Genomic DNA, 20584 nt, shown 5'->3' on the forward strand with positions numbered 1-20584 from the left:
GATTTCAGCTCAGGTCATGATCTCAGGGTCATGGAGTCTGCTTGAGATTCTCTCTCCCTCTCCTTCTGTCCCTCCCCTCACTTTTTCTCTCTCCCTCTTTAAAAGAAATAAATAAACCTTTAAAATAAATTAATTGTTCCTGGATGTACTGTACAAGATTTAAAGAAAATAGCAGAGTAGAGATATAACTATGGGAAAGTTTGGGATACTCTTAAATATGCAAATACGTAGTTTGATATAATTGTTTTTTTTCTAATGTAATTTTTTTTTAGCAATTGACTCAAGCTCTTGTTTAAACCCCAAAGTACTCTTTATACCTTTGAATATCCCCCATGTTTGAATCATGAACAATAGTTTAATTAGGGAAACTGAAGACAACTTGATAGGACTATAGTTAATCAAGCAGCAATGTCATAGTAAAGGCCTCAATTTTTTTTAAAGATTTTTATTTATTTGAGAGAGAACACAAGCAGGGGGAGTGGCAGAGGGAGAAGGAGAAGCAGACTTCCCACTGAGCAGGGAGTCCAATGCAGGGCTCAATCCCAGGACCCTGGTACCATGACCTGAGCCAAAGCCAGACTCTTAACCAATTGAGCCACCCAGGTGCCCCAAAGGGCTACAATTTTTAATTACGTGTTTATCTATTAGTCATTTACTTACTAAGTATACATTTATCAATAACCCATTTCTTAATTTAACAAATGTGTATTATGCATTTACTGATTTCCCCAGGCATTGGGCTGGGACCTGGGCATATAGTGATGAACAAAAAAATCATGCTTTCTGCATTTATGGAGCTTATAATCTGGTGGGTAGAGAGAAGATATACAGATAAGAATTCAAACAAGTAAAATCAAGTGGAGGTAAGTACTAGGAAAGAAAAGAACAGTGTGTTAGAAGAGAGAATAACAGAAGTTGATGACCGAATCTAAAATAATTGGTTATGCAGTATGGCAAACATTACCTCTCCCTGTAGCAGATACTGCTTATTGCCTATCTATTGGCTTTTTCCCCTATTTTCATTACTGAGAGCATCCTTGTTTGTTCTGAAATGAAACATACACAGCGCTAGTGGTATCACTATGGCTGATCTCTATTTTCTACAGTAAATCCACTCTTCTTTTCCAAATACTCATCTTCTAGTCTCTCTTGTAGCTAATGGTGACCCATGGTATACTTCCTACCATATACACAGAAAAAGTCTTCAGCAGAGCCTCTAGGAAAGATTTCATAGCCTCATAGAAAAAAACAAATACTAGAGAAAACCTGCCCTTCCACTTTGTTTCTTCGTCGAAATTTTGGTGGGAAGTTGTTATGTTTAGAACTGCAGGGATCCCTGGGTGGCTCAGCGGTTTGGCGCCTTTGACCCAGAGCGCGATCCTGGTGACCCAGGATCGAATCCCACGTCAGGCTCCCGGTGCATGGAGCCTGCTTCTGCTTATGTCTCTGCCTCTCTCTCTCTCTCTCTCTGTATGACTATAATAAATAAAAATAAAAATAAAAATAAAACTGCAGCAGCCACAGTGACTTAAGATGATCCAAACCAACAGTCTGAAGATAAGCAGAAAATCTTTGGTCCTCAATAATGTATTTTTCCTGCATTAATCTTAAAATCAAATCCCTCCAGATATGCATTAGAAAGTTGTATTAGAAAGCAAGATAGGTTTTTAAATCTAAGAATGTAAGTTTTTTTATTATTTGCAGCTGAAAGACACAAAATTGTAGAGGCTCAGAAAAGACAAGTGTTGTGCCTATTTTTTTAAAGAATTTCCCAGTGTCTTTCAAAGTGCACGGCACATAAGAGTCACTTAATAAACACCTGTTTAATGAGCAAATAAAGGATAGAAGGGATTAATGAAAATTGCATAGGCAGTAGAGGGTTATAGGAAAATCAATTTTGAGATAGTCTAACCTCAATCAATCACTCCTTCATAAGATTAGATCAAGGAGTTACATAGGACATTGGACACAATCTACCAGAACAATTAACTCAGTTCTGAGTGATGGAAGTTTGTTAATACAAGCACAAGATCTGTCTCACCAAAATTGCTCCAGAGGCAGTATTCTCTCTCTTTCAGCCAATTATAGGGTCAGAGAAATTGGGCTTTGTACCCTCAACTTCTATATTTCACACTGTATCTTCCTCACCTTCAAACTACAGATATCTTATGTCTCTCTCTCCCTATTAACACCTATGGTTAATATTATACAAGTCTTGGCTAGTGCAATAAGGCAAGAAAAATAAATAAAATGCATACAGATTCAAAAGGAAGAAGAAAACTGTCTTATTCAGAGATGTTATAATTGTGTAGGAAGCAAGTCAAAAGAATGTACAAACTATCAGAGCTAATAACAGAGTAAGGTCATTGGCCATAGAGTTTATATTCAAAAGTTAATTGTAGTTCTATATACTAAGTACAGAAAGTTGGAGACGCTGTTTAAAAAAAAATAACATTTACAATAGCATCAGAAAATAGCACACTATTAGGACTAACTCTAATCAAAGTTTTAAGACCTCTACACCGAAAATTGGAAACCAATGCTGAGAGAATTTAAAGAAGACTTCAATATGTGGAGAGACTTACCAGGCTTATGGTTTGGAAAATTCAGCATTTCTAAGATATAAATCTCCAAACTTATCTACAGATTCAATCTAATTCCAGTTAAAATCTCTGAAGTTTTTAAATTTTTTGTTGTTGGAATATACATGCTGTTCTAAAATTTACATAGAATTGCAAAGAACCTAGGATAGCCAAAGAAATTTTGCAGAAGGAAATTGAGAGATTTACACTGTCAGATTTTGAGAACTTCTAAAAAGCTACAATTATTAACACAGTGTATATTGGTACAAGAACAGAGAGACTAATGGAACAGAAGAGAGTCCATACAACTATAGTCACTGATTTATGATAAAAGTGCCGATTCAGAGGAGAGAAGATGTTTTAAATAAAATATTGGGTATCAAGGTGTTAAAAAATAAAACTGGAGGGGCACACGAGTGGCACAGTCAGTTAAGTGTCTTACTCTTGGTTTCACCTCAGGTCATGATCTCAGGGTCATGGAATTGAGCCCCACATGGGGCTCTGTGCTCAGTGCAGTCTGCTTGTCCCTTTTTCTCTGCTCTTTACCCTGCTTTTTAAAAAAATTTATTTTATTATTATTATTTTTAATAAATTTATTTTTTATTGGTGTTCAATTTACCAACATACAGAATAACACCCAGTACTCATCCTGTCAAGTGCCCCCCCCCCCAGTGCCCGTCACCCATTCACCCCAACCCCACCCCCACCCTCCTCCCCTTCTACCACCCCTAGTTCCTTTCCCAGAGTTAGGAGTCTTTATGTTCTGTCTCCCTTTCTGATAATTCCTACACATTTCTTCTCCCTTCCCTTATATTCCCTTTCACTATTATTTATATTCCCCAAATGAATGAGAACATATAATGTTTGTCCTTCTCCGATTGACTTACTTCACTCAGCATAATACCCTCCAGTTCCATCCACGTTGAAGCAAATGGTGGGTATTTGTCATCTCTAATGGCTGAGTAATATTCCATTGTATACATAAACCACATCTTCTTTATCCATTCATCTTTCGTTGGACACCGAGGCTCCTTCCACAGTTTGGCTATTGTGGCCATTGCTGCTAGAAACATCGGGGTGCAGGTGTCCCGGCGTTTCATTGCATCTGTATCTTTGGGGTAAATCCCCAGCAGTGCAATTGCTGGGTCCTAGGGCAGATCTATCTTTAACTCTTTGAGGAACCTCCACACAGTTTTCCAGAGTGGCTGCACCATTTCACATTCCCACCACAGTGCAAGAGGGTTCCCTTTTCTCCACATCCTCTCCAACATTTGTGGTTTCCTGCCTTGTTAATTTTCCCCATTCTCACTGGTGTGAGGTGGTATCTCATTGTGGTTTTGATCTCTCTTTCCTCGTCTCTATCTCTATATCTGAAATAAATAAATAAATAAATAAATAAATAAATAATAAATAAATAAATAAATAAATAAATAAATAAATAAAACTTGACTATACCTCATATAATACCCCCAAATTAGTTACAGATGTGATGCATACCAAATATGATGGTAAAACTTCCAGAAAAAGATAAAGGTATATTCATACCTTGGGGCAGTAGATATTTTTTTTAAACAGACACAAGAAATTGAAAAGGCAAACCACAGTCTGGGATAAGGTTTTTGTAATTCTGTGCATGTTTTGTTAGGTTTTGTTTTGTTTTTTTCTGACAGAAGACTCATACCTAGAATACATTAAAAATTCTAACAAATTAATAACAAAAGGACAAATACTCATTTTAAGTATGGCAAAAACAGTTGAACGGGCCCTTTATACAGATCATTCATCAGGAAAGTGCAAATTGAAACTATAGTGAGTTACCACCACATATTTATCAGAATTGCTTTAATTTTAAAAAGACAAACAATACCAAGTATTGATAAGTTTGGGAAGTAAATGGAACTCTATATATTGCTAGTTAGAGTATGAGTAAGTTCAATTACTTTTCAGAAACTGTTGTAACTACCTAGAGCAAAATGTTTGCCTACACTGTAACCCGGAAGCCCTATTCCTAGATATATACACAAGAGAGATGAAATATACTAAAAGGCATGTACAAAAATATTCATAACCACCTTGATTCATAAAAACTGAAAACTGGAAAAATTCAAATGCCCATTAGCATGAATATGAATCAATAAATTATAGCCTAATCATACAACGGAACACCACTCAGCAATAAAAACCAACTGCTGATATATGCAACAACATGGATTAAATTCACAACTGTTACGTGAAATGAAAGAAGTCAGATGGAAAAGAATACATACAATATGATTACATTTGTAACGTTCGAGGACAGGAAGACCAAATCTATAATCACAGAAGTCAGAACAGTGGTTATAGCAGAAGATACAGTTGTGAAGGGACACAAGGGAATCTTTTTAAGTGATGGAGGGGCACCTGGGTGACTCAGTCAGTGGAGCATCTGACTCTTGATCTCAGTTCAAGTCTTAATCTTAGGGTCATGAGTTCGAGCCCCACATTGGGCTCCATGCTGGGCATGGAGCCTACTTTAAAAATTGAGTAACATGAAGTGATAGAAATATTCTTTGCCTTGATATGAGTGGTGATTACATAGATGTGTACAAGTATGCATATATAGAAGCAATTAATTAGTTGAACACTTAAGATTTGAGCCCTTTTTGGATGTTACTGATGTATTTTTTACTTCAATTTAAAATGTAAAAAAATCGTAAATGACTATATGTCGCATTCCCCAGAACTGCCTCTCCCCTTCTCCTCTCTCTCTTTCTCTCTTGCTCTCGCTCTCAATCTCTCTGTTCCACCCTGCCTCCCTCCCTCTCCAACTTCCTCTCTTGGATGGTACATCAAACCTGAGAGAAGTCAAGGAAATCCACATGGACAAATTTGGATTTAAGTAGGCTATTTTAACCATCAACATGAAGACAGCAAAATCAAGTTGAGACTTGAATTGCCTGCTTTGGTTATCTGTAACCAAAAGGCTCACTGGATAATTGCCCCAAATCCCACTTCACTTTATGTTATGTGTTTTACTGGTTTCTGGTTTGAATACTAAGGAGGGTTTTGCAGCAGAAGATGAGAATAACTTCCCAGTAGTAGTGGCTTTCAGTCATCATATTCACGGGATACCATAAAGATTATAGCATCAGTCCAGTCTACTCACAGTAAGCAGTGTGGACTCCAGGCTGATCACGTAGCCCTCTGGGTCTCTCTCAACCTTCGCTTGAAACATGAAGGGACTGGACCATGTGCTCGTAGATATCTTGTTCTGTTCTAATGAAATACAAATAGTCTTTATTCTTCCTTGTAACTAATATTTACTCAACGTCTGCTGTAAATGAGGTGTGTCATATGAGGGATTCGAATTCAGGAGTTCAGTTCTACTACATTACCTAATCCTTATGACTTCGTGTAAAAGGAAAAAATAAAACATTAGTCATTTGATGTAAGGATTATCTCCCCACACCCTAGCAATAGGGAGATATAGGAATCAAGGGTTCAACAGATAATAGTAGCAGTGATATCTTGCTTTTTTTAGAGGAGAAAACAGCTCCAAAGACATGGACTGGCAGGTTCTTAGGTGTTCAGCTAAGTATCTTGGGTCTTTCTACTTCCTTCTTCTCACAGAGAGCACAAAGGCAACACTATACCTGTGTGTGTGTGTGCACATGCATGTGCACATGTGGATATATACACATATGTGTAAGGGTGTTTACATATATAGTGAATGTGCATAGGTACATATTTGATTTTATATGCAAGTATGTTCATTTGTGCATGTGTTTCTCAGTGATTGCATATAAGGATGCAGATATGTGTGAATTGTGTTTGCATGTGTGAGTATGTGCGTAGGAGTGTGTGTGGGGGTACAAAAAAGCTGCCCCAGGCTTCATCTTATTCTAAAAGCTGAGTAATAACATAAAAAACATGAGTCAGAAAGGTGAAGGGTTAACTGTTTACTGAATACAAAATTCATTCAGAAAACTGTGCTTTGTAACTGGTAAAAGGAAGTATTGACCAGTTTCTCGTAAAGTTACAATAGCCAGACTTGCAAAGGAAACCCCTCCTAGCTTGGAATTTTAGAGTGTTTCCTAGAGTTTGAAAGGTGTCCAATAAATGACAGGGCATTTAAACGAGAAGGGGATGGAGTGGGGAAACCTGATGTTTGGAGCATGAACTCATCTTCCTTTCCATCCATTATCCCTTTCCCCATCTCCCATAAATAATTTTAATAGAAAACTAATGGATTTATGCTTAATATCTTCTCCCTTACTTTTTGCACTTTTTTTTTTGTCTCGTCCTATCTTCTAGTGAGGATCAGTGTATAGTATAGGAGAAAGCCATAACCCTGAATTCCAGTTCCTCTTCCTTTCACTAAATAATCTGTTTCCTCATCTGTCAAGTGAGTATAATAATGATGATCTCAGAAGTGGCTGCTGTGCATCAGATGAGCATAAGCTTATAGTCTCTAAGCTCTGTAGGAATAGGGAACACTCCTGGTTTGTTCATCTTTGTCTATTTTTTTAAAGATTTTATTTATTCATGAGAGACACAGAGATAGGCAGAGACACAGGCAGAGGGAAAAGCAGGCCCCGTGCAGGGAGCTCGATGTGGGACTCGATCCCAGGACCCTGGGGTCATACCCTGAGCCGAAAGCAGATGCTCAACTGCTGAGCCACTTAGGCGTCCCGTTATTTAGTACTCAGTACAGTGCTTGGCACATGATAAGTCCATCAAAATATTTGTTGAATGACTGAATGTATAAAAAGATGGCATTTTTAAAAATGCATCATTAAGAGCTATTATAAAGTCATTGGTGGTAGTGATGAAGGAGAGGTAGTAGGGAGGGATTTCTCTAATTTGTATTCTATGAGTAATTCAAAAGAAAGCAGAAAGCAGGAAGGACATAGCATGTGTGGGAAGCAGAAACTGGAGACAACAAGACAGACTGAGCCAGCTCATGCTCACAGAGGTGGATCTCCTTTATTGTCTGCCCTCCCTGGCTCCAAGTCCTTCATCTATCTGTAGGTCAGATCTCTCACAAATACAAATCCCTTAATTGACCAACAGGGGGTGCTCCTCTTATGAGTTTGGCACTGACATTGATCGCTGTGATCTGACCAGCAAGGTGGAGAAAATAAAGACTTTGCAAATCAGGCGTAACCAGGTTCATTTTCCTATTCCCATATATACGTAGACCCTATTATTAATAGGATTTATTTATACAGGAAAAAAAACCCTGCAATATCAGTCACTTAGAATTTCGCTGAAATAAAAAACACAGAGGAACGTAGAACTAATGACTCCTACCATGTTTCAATGAGCCTTCCCACAGGACAGAAGTAGGGGTGGCTACCCAGGTGAGTACCTAAAATACTCAACATTCTTCCAAATGATTTATCTAAATTTAGGGGAGCAAGCCGCACACACATCCTCTTTCCAACCCCAAGCCCTACACTGTTTGGATTCCAACAGTCATCCACATCTTGCTTGAACTAATTGCCATTATTACTGTACAGTTTTCTCCTGGCGTAGGGGTCAGTTTACAGTTTCCTTAAGTGACCTCATTTCAGCTAAGCCTCAGACATTCCTTCCCCAGTAAGTAGTCGTCAGGCTTGTTTAGGAGCTCAAGGCTCAGGAATATGCGGGACAGAAGTCTTTAGCTTCTGAAGCTCACCAGTACAGTGACTGCTTTATCATAATAATGAAGAAACTGCATCAGTTTCTTCCTCTGTTGTAAACACCAAGCAGAGGCTTGAAGGCCCTTTGTCTCATTTAGTTCCCACCACAGTTCTTTGTGACAGAGACTCTCATTAGACCCATTTTCAACATGAGGAACTAAGGGCAAAATGGTTCTGTAACTTGTCTAGAATAGTGTGGTTACTAATGAGAGGTTCAAAATTCATAGTCAAGCACTCTGACTCTTGAATCGCAAGCCAATTCTGTACTGGAAGAGAAATGAATGAAATAGGTCAGGCCCATATAATGGCTACAGAAGTTCAGGGAGATTTCCTGGTGCGGGATCATTCCTGCTGGGTCTTGAAAAACAAATGGAAGCATGCAGTTAAGGAAGAGAAGTGAAGGCATTCTGGGAGGAAGAGAGCATTTTCAAAAACATCTGAGAATTATGAAAGATCCTATTATACTTACATCACTTTTATTATGATGCCAAGGTCATTGGTGAATGCCTTCCTCCTCCCAGTGGGGTTGCGTGATGGTGAAGGGACATGGGTGGAAATGAGGCTAAAAGAGTCTAAACTTTTTCAATTAAAACTTGAATGGCCATCATCTCAATGCCCAAGAGAACCTCAATCTTGGAGCATGCTTTGGATTTTAGAAAACCCAGTTATTTGGAGTTGAAAATGTGAATAAGTTGGGGGATTACTCATATCAGTTCAGGGCTTCCAAGGTCATACAGCAAATGTTGTGTGGCTCAGGTATGGCCTTAGAAACTGTGTCTAAAGTCAGCGCAATGTGTTTTCAGCATGAGTAACAGAATTGCCATGCTTAAGATGAAACAGTAGATCAGAATGTGTAAGTTCCAGGGCAGTAGTCAGAGGGTTGGAGGAAGATAGGTAACCTTTTCCTCCCCTTTTCCAACTGTCTGCATTTAACCAGAAATGCGATGCCTTCACCAGTTTGCCATGCCCTGTGCAATGGGATGGGAGATATGGTCTTCCCATTCCCATTGCCACAGGATCTGGGGAAACAAATCCTGGGCATACAGAGCTGTGGACGGGAAAGGCATCCAGCAGAACATATTTATTTGGAAGAAGATAATTTAAGCAATCCAACAGAAGGGATGTTTAAGATCCCCTTTCCTTTTCTCCATGAAGTTTATGTAGCCATCAACTTTCTCCCTGGCTACGTTCTGTACTTACAAAGAAATAAACTGTAGGTGACTCTTTGGGGGTTTTTATTTGCTTTCTTATTCTTTTGAAAGTATACAACCCAATGATTTGATATCCATAGCCATTGTAAAATGATTATGTCTGTCACTTCACACAGTTAATATAGGCGCCTCTCTTTTTCCTTTGGTGAGAATGCTTAAGACCTACTCTCACCAACTTTCAAGTGTACACATTATTAACTATCGTCACCATGCTGTACATACAGTAGATCCTCAGAACGTGTTCTTCTTGGAACTGAAAATGTCCTATATCACCCACATGACACTTTGAAAAAAGTCTCTGCCTACAAGGGATGGTGCCTGAATTTGGCTGGGAAATTGTGGCAACAATGAAAGACATGTGGGTGTCCTCACCTCTGCTGTCTCAAAATGTCCAGCTCTCAGGTTGAATGTTTTCCCCCATGAAAACCCCATTAAAAACAGAAACCAGAACTATGAACTACAAGAAAAAGATCTATTTGAATTTTTCTTCCGGTGAACTGCCTTTTTAGCTATTTTAGTACATTTTCTTGGTGGCTGAAGCATAGCAAACAGAATTGTGTTTCTTTCCCACAGACATCATATTTCTTTGAACAATACATGGAATGGCATGCATTGCAGGGCATTTAACACACAACATCAAAGCCACTGGAGGGAACATAGGTTGGGGAGACGGAAGAGGCAGGGGTACCATCCCACTCGGGATTCTATTTCTCAGAGGTCATCAGGTGGCATCAGGTGATATGTGAGAGTTAAGTGGAGGAGAGAGAGGCTTTTCTCCCCATATTGACTGCCATCCCTGCATCCCACTAATTCTGGAAGTCAAGTGAGCAAGATCGTCAGTGCTGAAAGCTGAGCAAATATTATGGATAAATCATGGAAATGCAGAGTTGAGAGCCAGACAGAAGGTCAAGAAGATATCTGAGTCAGCCCTCTGACTAGTAGCAGGTGATGGGTTATTATGCTGGTTTTGAAAACAAGGCAACTGGAGCCCCGAAGTGTTTAGGCATCCTATTCTCGTCTGAAGGTCAGCCGCTGTGGGAAATGATTCTCTCCATTATCACACAAACCTCCTCAATGTAAAATCAGCATTGTAGCCAAATCTATAGCTATGGAAAGCACAAGATTTTCCCTCTGCACAACACACCCTTGAAGGATGTACTCAAAATGTGGAACAGGTCATCACCCCTGGGGGTTCGCTTTGGGACTTCCTAATACTCACAGCAACGTAAGCAGAACTGCCTCACTTTGCATAGCTGAATTCGGTCCTGAGGAAATCATAGCGAATGTTACGTTCTCTTTTGTAGCCAGGTATTTTTAAATATTCTTTTTTTACACATTGTAAAAATAATACGTGTCTCTTGTGAAAATAAAAGATAAATATAACAGAGCTTTATTCAAAAACACAATTCTGCAATTGCAAAAATCATTAACGTTTCAGCATCCAGCAAGAGTCAGCAAACTCTCTAAGAACCAGATGATAAATATTGAGGTTGTGAGGAGTGATGGTCTTTATATCACAACAACTCAATTCCACCATTGTAGCGCAGAAGCAGCTGTAGACAATACATGCAGAATGAGTGTGGCTGGATTTCAGTTATTTATAAGAACAGGCAGCAGCATAGATTTGGCCCATGAGCCATAACTTGCCAACCCCTGGCATACAGAATTTGGAATTTTTCTAGGCACGCCATATCACGTATACAACTATGCATCCTGCTATTTTCACTTGCTATTATAACATAAATACTTTCTCACGTTACTGAACATTCTTATTAAATAAGCACTAAGCTGTTGCATATTATTCATTTTGTGAATATACCAAAATTTGCTTGACATTGGATACTTAGATGTTTTACAGTTTTCTGACTGTTTTATATACTGTGATGAACGTGTGTGTTTGTATTAGAGTTTTGCCTGCATTTCAGATTGTTTCCATAGGACAGGTTTCGGAAAAGGAATGTCTTAAATACTCTTAGAAAATATTCCCAATATTCCTTTTTTTTTTTTTTTTTTTTTTGGTCTCAAAAGGCTTCACCAATTTACTTCCAGAACTGTGTATGGAATTCCTCATTTCTCCATAACCACACCAATTTGTAAATCTTGCTAATTTTCAAAGAGCCAGAACATTTTAGGTAAGTGAAGAACTGTACAGACATGGTACTCAGGTCACAGACTCCTCATTCTTCACTCACACAGATGACTCCACCAGAAGGGAATTATGCTAAAGGATCAGGGGCCTACCTCTTCCTCCTTTCCCGCACCCTCTAAATCCACCCCCCTCTTCGGCTCTGGGCAGACTCCAGAGAATGGAATCTATTATCTTTCTGCATGTTCCTTCCCTCTTCCTGTCCATCTCACATCTGGACTGAATACAAATCCCCTGGTTTCCTGTTTCTCTACTCATGAAAGTTCCCAAATGTCAATTCCAAATTAACTCTTTTTTTTGCTTTTTTTTTTTTTTGCTTCATCTCAAATCCTTTACTGACATCTTCTTATTGTCTCAAAATGGGTTGTAATGAGCTCTGCCTTTTTAAGACTCCCTATTCAGTCATTCTTGGTTAGTTGCCTTCATTGGGGCAGACTGTTCACATGAACATGTAAAGAGGCTTTGTGGGCAATAAGGAGTAGTGAGGTGTGTGATGCAGGTATATAAATTCAAAATCTTTCAACAACGGGCCAGCCCAAGGAGTTCTCCAGGGTATTGACTGGATCAAGCCCATAGGGTCTTCTACGTGCAATCTAGGTCTACCTAATTAGCCTCATCTACCATCTGCATTTCTCCCACATACTTGGCTACAGTCAGATACGTGGGCTTTGAATTTTGACTATGAAACTGATTATGACCAAAGAAAAAGTCATTTAACCTCCATAAGCCTTTATTTCTTCATCTGTAAAGCAGGGATAATAATATCTTTATCATGGAGTTAGGATAATAATATCTTGATAATAATGACTGGTTGTGAGGAGTAAATATGAGTCTGTATTCTTTTTTTTTTTTAAGATTTTATTCATTTATTCATGAGAGACACAGAGAGAGGCAGAGACATAGGCAGAGGGAGAAGCAGACTCCCTGCAGGGAGCCCAATGTGGGACTCAATCTCAGGACCCCGGGATCATGTCCTGAGCCGAAGGCAGACGCTCAACTGCTGAGCCACCCAGGTGTCCCTGAGTCCATATTCTTATAACTCTACCTGTCCATTCTCTTTTATCCTCACTGCCACTGACTTAACTTCTGGTCAAAACTACTGCACTGCAAGTCTGACAGTGTCTTTCCGTGCTAGCCAGGCACACAGGCTTTCACAGTCTGCCCTTGCCCCACTTTCCATGGCTTCTTGTCATCCCCACCTGTTCTGGAAACGCAGACTCTCACCAAATTCAACTGCCCCTGTACAATTTTAGCAAAGCTAATCTTTGACTCATCGGTATCTTTTTTCTTTCTTCTCAAAGGTCCTTTCCTTGCAAACATTCTTGATTAAGAAAAGCTCAGATTTCACCTGTCTGATATTACCTCTCTCTCAACATATTACTTCCCTCAACAGGAGGCCCATCGTCCTTTACATTTGATGGCACTGGAACACTTCAGTATCTTGACAAATATTTATTGAGCACCTAGTACATGCCAGGAACTGTACTAACTACCAACAGAATACAACCAGGAGCAACACAGACCTTTGTTCTCACACCTCTTACAATAGCTTCTGCATTTTGATCATTGCATTTTTTGGAAGTCAGGAGCCTCCCTTCCAGGCTGGGAGCTCCATGAGGAAAAGGGTGATGGTCCATTTGTCAATTAGCCCTGTGCTGGGCAGAGTGTAGCTGCTAAGGGGATGGGTATTTATGGAATGACTGAATATTTTGTTGCCAACGGGAAGCAGTGACCTTCTTGAGAACAGGACAGTGTCTGATTCACCTCTGTATCCCCCACAAGCAGCCAGCACAGAGCCTGGCACCATAAATCCTAAGTAAATGAATATCAGAGGAAATGAATAACTGACACCATATTGCCTTTGACCTCCCTTTCCTTAACTCTCACCAAAGAAAGCAAAACCCAGCAAAAAAAGCAGGGAGGAAAACTGGATCCCAAACTTGAATACCCCCATAAATAATACTCTTTTTATTTACAGGAAGATATGAGCTTCCCAAGTTATAAAAGTTGATACGCTGTAACCATCATCACTCTGTGATGGCAAATTACATGTTCATCCTTTATTGACTGAGGAAGCTGGCGTGAGGGATTGATCACCTCTGAGCCTTTTCCATAAGATGGAGGAGATAATAAAGCATCCACAAATGGGTTGAGGGATAATTAAATTAAATTAAGTAAAATACCTTTAATTACCTATCTCCAAGTACAGAGTAGGTATTCAAGAACTGTTAGGGTTTTTTTTTTTTTTTTACTCTCTATTATTCCAATAATCAAGTGTGACAGCAGAATTTGTTTTCTTGAAAAGTGCCTCCTATTTTTCCTCCAGTCAAATGCACAGATTCTTATTTCAAAAGAGTCATGTGTATCTGCTGGCCCCCAGGGAACTCTGAATTTTCTCAGTGTACAGGGTGATGCTGTAATAAGAGACTACAGGATGATAGCTCATTGTGTTAACTGGTTAAATGTAAAGGATGCTCTGCTTTCAAGGTGCCTAAGTTGAATTCATTCATTCATTCAATGCATATTTATGAAGGACTGGCCATGTGCCAGGCACTGTACTAGGTGTGGTATACAGCAGAAATCAAAGCCTTGCTCTCATGGAGCTGATTAGAGAATCAAACAATAAACATATAAAATTTCTATGTAAAATGAGGATAACTGTGATGGGGGGAAATAAGGGGTAATCTGGAGAAGTCTGGATTGGGGAGGCAAAGGTGGAGGGAGAATCTCTGCTTGGCAACCCACAGGGTGAGTGACTGTGACTCGGAGAAGGATCAGCTCTACAACTGTGGGCTCCAGGCAGAATGAAAACATGGGGCCTGCTCTTCAAAATGTCAAGTCAGGAACAGTAGAGCATTAAGTCAAGTGTGGGGCCTTCTAAGTACAGGGCCCTCATGGTGTGTCTACATAGGTCCTATTCCCATGAGCCAGCCCTGACTTCTGGCAAGCTAGTAGACTTTTCTTTGCCTTGTTTTTTTAAATGGGAAGTGCCTAGGGAATACTGACACATTTGATAAAGGATACTGTTTCTAAAGCTTTTTTGCCCCAAAACAACTTGGATGGAGTTCTTTTTCTAGTTTTCAGGGATCCCTGAAAGGGATAAGCTTGCTGAAGTTCTAACAACCTTCTGGAATGTTATGTAAGAGTGTGTATAAGTGCATATGCATATTTGGTATGTGTGATGTGTGTATAAGTGTGTGGGAGATATATGTGTTTGCACATGCATGCGTGTTCATGTGTGGTGTGTGTGTGACAGAGAGATTACATGTACATGTGTCTGCATGAGTGGTGTGCTTACTGGGAAGTGGGCCCATAGTCTTCATCATACTTTCAAAAAGGTGCATGACCACTGTTAAAGGGTTAGGAATCATTTAACTAAAGAAATGGAATCAGAGATTTCACTTACCTATAGGGAAGCAATGCTATTAATTTCTACCATATGTGTGTCGCCTACTGTATGACATGTTCATATTTCATCTCATCTGAGCCCAGACAAACCAGAAGGCTAGACAGAGCAGGAATCCGAGAGCAATTTTTGTCCCTGATTCTAAAACCCATATTCCTAAATATCCTGGCCATTGGAGGGCATCACTGTTTACCCCTTTGGTCTCAGCTGTGCTCCTGAAAGCAGCAAATAAAGAGTCAAACCACAGTTTGACCTTAAACTATTCAACTCCACTTAATTACCCATTGTCGTGGAAGCACGTAAATACAGGATGTCCCCTCACTCTGCCATTCTGCTTTGCATCATTATCAAAAAGACAAATGTAATTCATGTCCAATTACTCACTCACCGCAAGGTCAGAATATTTATTTTTATCTTACTTGTGATGTTTAGGATTAGTGATATCAGTATTTATTCATGGCTAACCTAAATCAAACATCCTGTTGATATCTATAAAGGGCCATATAGTTATTGTCACAGGTATGCTGAGTCACAAAGCACATACAAAGTTTATGAGTTGACAGGGAAAAGGGTGCAGGGAGGGGAGATAAGTGTGCAAGTGTCTTGTGAAATAGCCACATTGTTTATTTATATTGTCCATTTATTGAACTTGATAGGTGCATGGGAAACCAAAGCCAATTAGAAACAAAATAGTGAAGATTTTTTGAATTTTTATTATTGTTTTCAAAGTTGATGGTGGTGGTGACTTTTTGGTTAAATTCATCAAATGCTCATTTTATTTATTTATTTTAAAGAATTTATTTATTTGAGAGTGAGAGAGCAAAGTGAGTGAGAACACAAGTGGGGGGAGGGGCAGAGGGAGAGGGAGAACCAGGGAGCCTGATGCAGGGCTCGAACCCAGTTCTCTGAGCTGAAGGTAGTAGCTTAACCAAATGAGCCACCAGGTACCCATCAAATGTTCACTTTAGAAATTGTTTTCTCTTTCTAGTGGAATAGAGCCTTGACCAGCTAGAGGAAGACAAAAAAATTAGTAGAGGTGGGGAAATGCAGGGGGCTAATGTGACTAGGACTAATTTACACTGAGATCCAGAATAGCAATAACCACTGTCTGCCCAAGATTCCTGTGGTCCATTAATGAAATTAATTTAAAGTGGCTATATTGAAAGGGAAGACCTGAACACTTAGAAGGAGCAGGATTCAGTTGACCCATTCTTTTTCCCATTCAGATTTGCCCAGTCAAATATATTTTATTGTCTTGGCCACAGTCATAAAAACCCATTTGCTCATTTCCTGATCTTCTCATCAATTTTCTTTCTTTGCAGACCTCACTGTTATAGGTTGTGCCTGCTAGTCCCATCTTTCTTTCCTTGCTCTATTTATCTATCTACATTAACAGAATACTTACACACAAATACACACACACACACACACACACTATACATTTTTTTAACCCATTCCATTGTTTTTCTTGGTGTCCTCGAACAGATCAGTAGTCTTGGAATCAGGCTTCCAGATGAAATCCTACTAAGAGTTAGCTGTAAAACTTGGACAAGCATTTTGTCTCTGATCCTCGGTACCCCTGTGTAAAAGGAGGATGTGAAATCAAATGGTTTCTTTGGTCTCTTCCTATTCCATCACTCTATATTTCTATGCTTTTCTGTCTAGTTTCTGTGGGCATACAGTCATTAGAAATGGGGCAGCTGACTCTTGGTTTAATCAGACAAGTCAAACTTGGGGATTTGTGAACAATTTTAGAGTCTCTAATCAACAGTAAATGAAATAGGAGCCATTGATGTGATAGTCTCCATAAAGGTAAAGTTGATGTTTGAATATGTGGAAATATGTTAGGTTTTAGAATATGAAATTTCCATTTCATGGTGGATCAAAAATGGTGGAATAAAGGTAATTTCATAAGATTCATAGTCTGTGGGCTGAGATAGAGGCAGGAAAAACCTGATTTGTCCTGTTCTACTCTGTTCAGTTCACATTCGATGCCACACCAAAAAGGACAGTAAAAGACCAGAAGAGAGATACATTCAGAAGATGGAGACTATATTGAGAGGGGATTGAAAAGATGTCTCAGTGATGGGGAAAAAGAAAGGGGTTCTTTAGTTTAAAGATATTAGTAGCCTTCTAATTTTGGAAATAGCTGTACAAAAGATAAAAGATTTCTGCAGAATATATATATATATATATATATATATATATATATATATATATATATATAATGAAAAGCCAAGATAGTGCCTAAAAAGTTCAAGAAGACTCAGATTCATGTAAGGAAGCACTTTTTGGGTGGAGCTGTCTGAAATGTGCCATCTCAGCTGGTTGTCAATGTGCCCTCACTGGGGTCATTTAAATCTAGGCCAACCACGGCCACTCCAGGAGCATGGGATGGTGAGTATAGTCCAATGGCATCAGCCTGGAGTAGATTTGCCATCCAGGGGACATTTGGCAAAGTCTGGAGATATCTTTGGTTACCCCAAGTCTGGGTGTGAGTGGGATGGTACCACTGGCATTTGGTGAGTAGAAGGCAGGGAATTGCTGAACATCCTATAGTGCACAGGACAGTCCTCCAACAGCAAAGAATTATCTGGTCCAAAGTATGCCAAGGTTGAGAAACCCTAGTCTATAGAATTTGATAAATATGTTTAATTCCTCACACCCCCAGGGCTGAGAGGGGGGGTGGAAATGATCAGAAAAATGGTTGTACAGGCAATTGTTTAAAATGGCATTTTTAAAAGAATGTTAATGACATGCAGAGCAATTATGAAAACACATCTACATTGTAAATACAATTTAAAAATATTGGTTTGAGAGTGGTTATCTCTGATTAGTAGGATTGTTCATACTTTGGTTTTCTTTTATTTGTTTGTTTGATTATTTTTCTCTATTTTCCCAGTAGTTATAAAATACAGGTACTACTTTTAAATTTAGTGACAAGAAAAATAAATCTAGTTGAATTCTGAAAGCCTGTTATGCCTCTGAGGACCTAATGGCAAATGGTAATAAGAACAGTAATGGTAACTTCACTTTAGCTGGCAAGTGAATGTGGAGATAGGCCAGCTCATTCACTCCCCATCAGAATGTAAATTGTTATAACCCCTTTGGAAGACAATTTGGCAATATTACTACAGAGCCTTAAAAATATTCATAGCCTATGACCCAGCCATTCTACTGGGAAGCTAGCCTAAGGAAATAATCAAAAATAGGCACAAAGATTTATGCACAAAGATGTTCATTTAAGCATGATTTATAATAGTCTAAAATTCAATTTATAATGGCTACAAATTGAAAACCGCCTAAATGAATAGAAATAGATGAATTATTAACTAAATTATAATAAATCCATTTGTTGTATAACATAGTCATTGAAAATAATGTTTACAATGACTGTTTGATGATGTGCTTTAACATAATAAGGATTCAGAATACATTAAAAGGATAACCTCCGGGCAGCCCAGGTGGTTCAGCGGTTTAGCGCCGACTTCAGCCCAGGGCCTGATCCTGGAGACCCATGATTGAGTCCCATGTCAGGCTCCCTGCATGGAGCCTGCTTCTCCCACTGCCTGTGTCTCTGCCTCTTTGTCTCTCTGTGTGTCTCTCATGAATAAATAAAATAAGTAAAATCTTTAAAAAATAAAATAAAAAAAGGATAACCTCCAAAATGTGAGTTTATAAAGGAACAAAAGTGTTTGAAAGGAAATATGTTAAAATGTCAACACAAGGTAAACATTTTTAGAATGTAGGATATAAGTGGCTTTTATTTTCTTCCTTTTTAATATTTCTGTGCCATTTCAAAATTGTATACAATGAAAAATGTAACTTACAATCAGATAAAAACACTGGTAAGATTTATCACATGCCACACTTGAGTCCATTAAAGTTGTGCATTTAAGAACCATCATCTCATTTAATGTTGTAACTACTTTCAAGGTAGGTTCATCATGCCCATTTCACAGATAAGAAAGCTGGGACTAATCCTCTTCATCTTCCATATTGTTTCCTCTAAGAAGCCCACCTTCACCTTCCAAGTCTAGTTAACTTTTTTTCTGAGATTTTTCTGAGTTTCCCATTGTCTTTGGATTATTTTAGATTTGGGAGGGGGTTTTTATTGGTTTTGTTGTTGTTGTTGTTGTTGTTTTGTATAGACAGTGCCTAGCAAGTATAAAACACAAAATAGGGATCCCTGGGTGGCGCAGCAGTTTAGCGCCTGCCTTTGGCCCAGGGCGCGATCCTGGAAACCCGGAATCGAATCCCACGTCGGGCTCCCGGTGCATGGAGCCTGCTTCTCCCTCTGCCTGTGTCTCTGCCTCTCTCTCTCTCTCTCTCTCTGTGACTATCATAAAAAAAAACACAAAATATTTGTGGACTGAATGAATAGATACAGAAATTAATAACTTACCCAAGCTGGTGAGCAGTAGGATTGGCCAGGTTAGCCTAATTTCAAAGTCAATGTCGTCACCGAATGCTCCAGATAGATTGTGGAGAAAACCAAAGTTCATTTCTCAGCACCTTTCCCAAGGCTCAGGACTTATTGTTGAAACAATAGAGTCTGGCTTGGAAGTTATACATTTATCCAGTTCTAAAGGCCTGAGTGCCTTCAAAAGGCAGCGTGGATTTTTCTCTGCAAATCGTGATTTCCCAATGCTTGACATGGCAGCTGGTAATGATTATTGCTCCTGTTTCCCTTTGAAATTTCATGTTTGTTTACTTAACAGGGCATTACTAATCTGGAGGAAGGGAATGGGTGAAGAACCCCATTTGTAAAGAGGATAGCAGGTTAATGAAAAGAAGCAGAGATATGTGTAGGTGATGCTGCTTCTACAAGGCTCTGTTCAACCAGGATGATTTAAGGGCAAACCTTGGCTGGCTGGTCATAATAAGAGCCAGATTATGGAGGGGATTTACGTGGCAATTACCATGGTCCTTGCTAGTGGGTTACAATGTTTTAGGGCTCCCTAGATATTTAAGATTAATGTCTGAATCAGTAATGTTATTGTTGCAAGATCTCAGTATGATGGGGAGCCATTTGAGACAAGAATTTCTATCCCTTATCAGAACATAAAATATCTCATAGTCTGCAAGAATACCAATGCCTATGGCCTGTAGCTGCCCTCAAAACAGGTTAAGCATCTCATTGATTGGGTTTTTTTCCCTGGCAGCTAAAATGCATAAATCAGTCTAGAGCTACTTTTACTCATCCAGGTAATATGATTAAAATGGGAATTAGACATGTTCAGTCATTCAGAGATGAGAGACTAAAATCACCAACCTGAACAAGGCAAATGATTATAGAAAATTTACTATGTAAATGGTAGATCAAGACTGCAATTAAGGACTTTTCCATGTACCACAGAGAGAGCAGATCCACAGAAGTCTCTGCAAACACACTATGCTTTTATCTTAGAGTATTTATTGCCAATGGGATCATAAACCCAAAGGAGTTTGAGGGAATTGATGGGTTAAGTGCTATGTATACACCTGATGAAGATTAATCTGGTGAATCAGCAATTCCCAGAAATCACATTGTGAGACCCTGAAGAGAGCTAATTGATTTCTCTATTGGCATGTTT

The 20584-nt window shown here is 39.1% G+C and overlaps 1 long non-coding RNA gene across 1 annotated transcript; it reads right to left on the reverse strand.

Moving 5' to 3' along the window:
* Nucleotides 1-3348: 3348 nt before the first annotated feature.
* On the reverse strand, nt 3349-20290 carry LOC144282878 (uncharacterized). The gene is made up of 3 exons (XR_013351289.1): nt 19414-20290; nt 5728-5837; nt 3349-3952 (listed from the first exon to the last, which is right to left on the reverse strand). It is a non-coding gene; the product is annotated as an uncharacterized LOC144282878 (long non-coding RNA).
* Between the last annotated feature and the right edge of the window lie 294 nt (nt 20291-20584).

Source organism: Canis aureus, chromosome 14, assembly GCF_053574225.1.
Source record: "Canis aureus isolate CA01 chromosome 14, VMU_Caureus_v.1.0, whole genome shotgun sequence".
Classification (NCBI taxonomy): domain Eukaryota; kingdom Metazoa; phylum Chordata; class Mammalia; order Carnivora; family Canidae; genus Canis; species Canis aureus.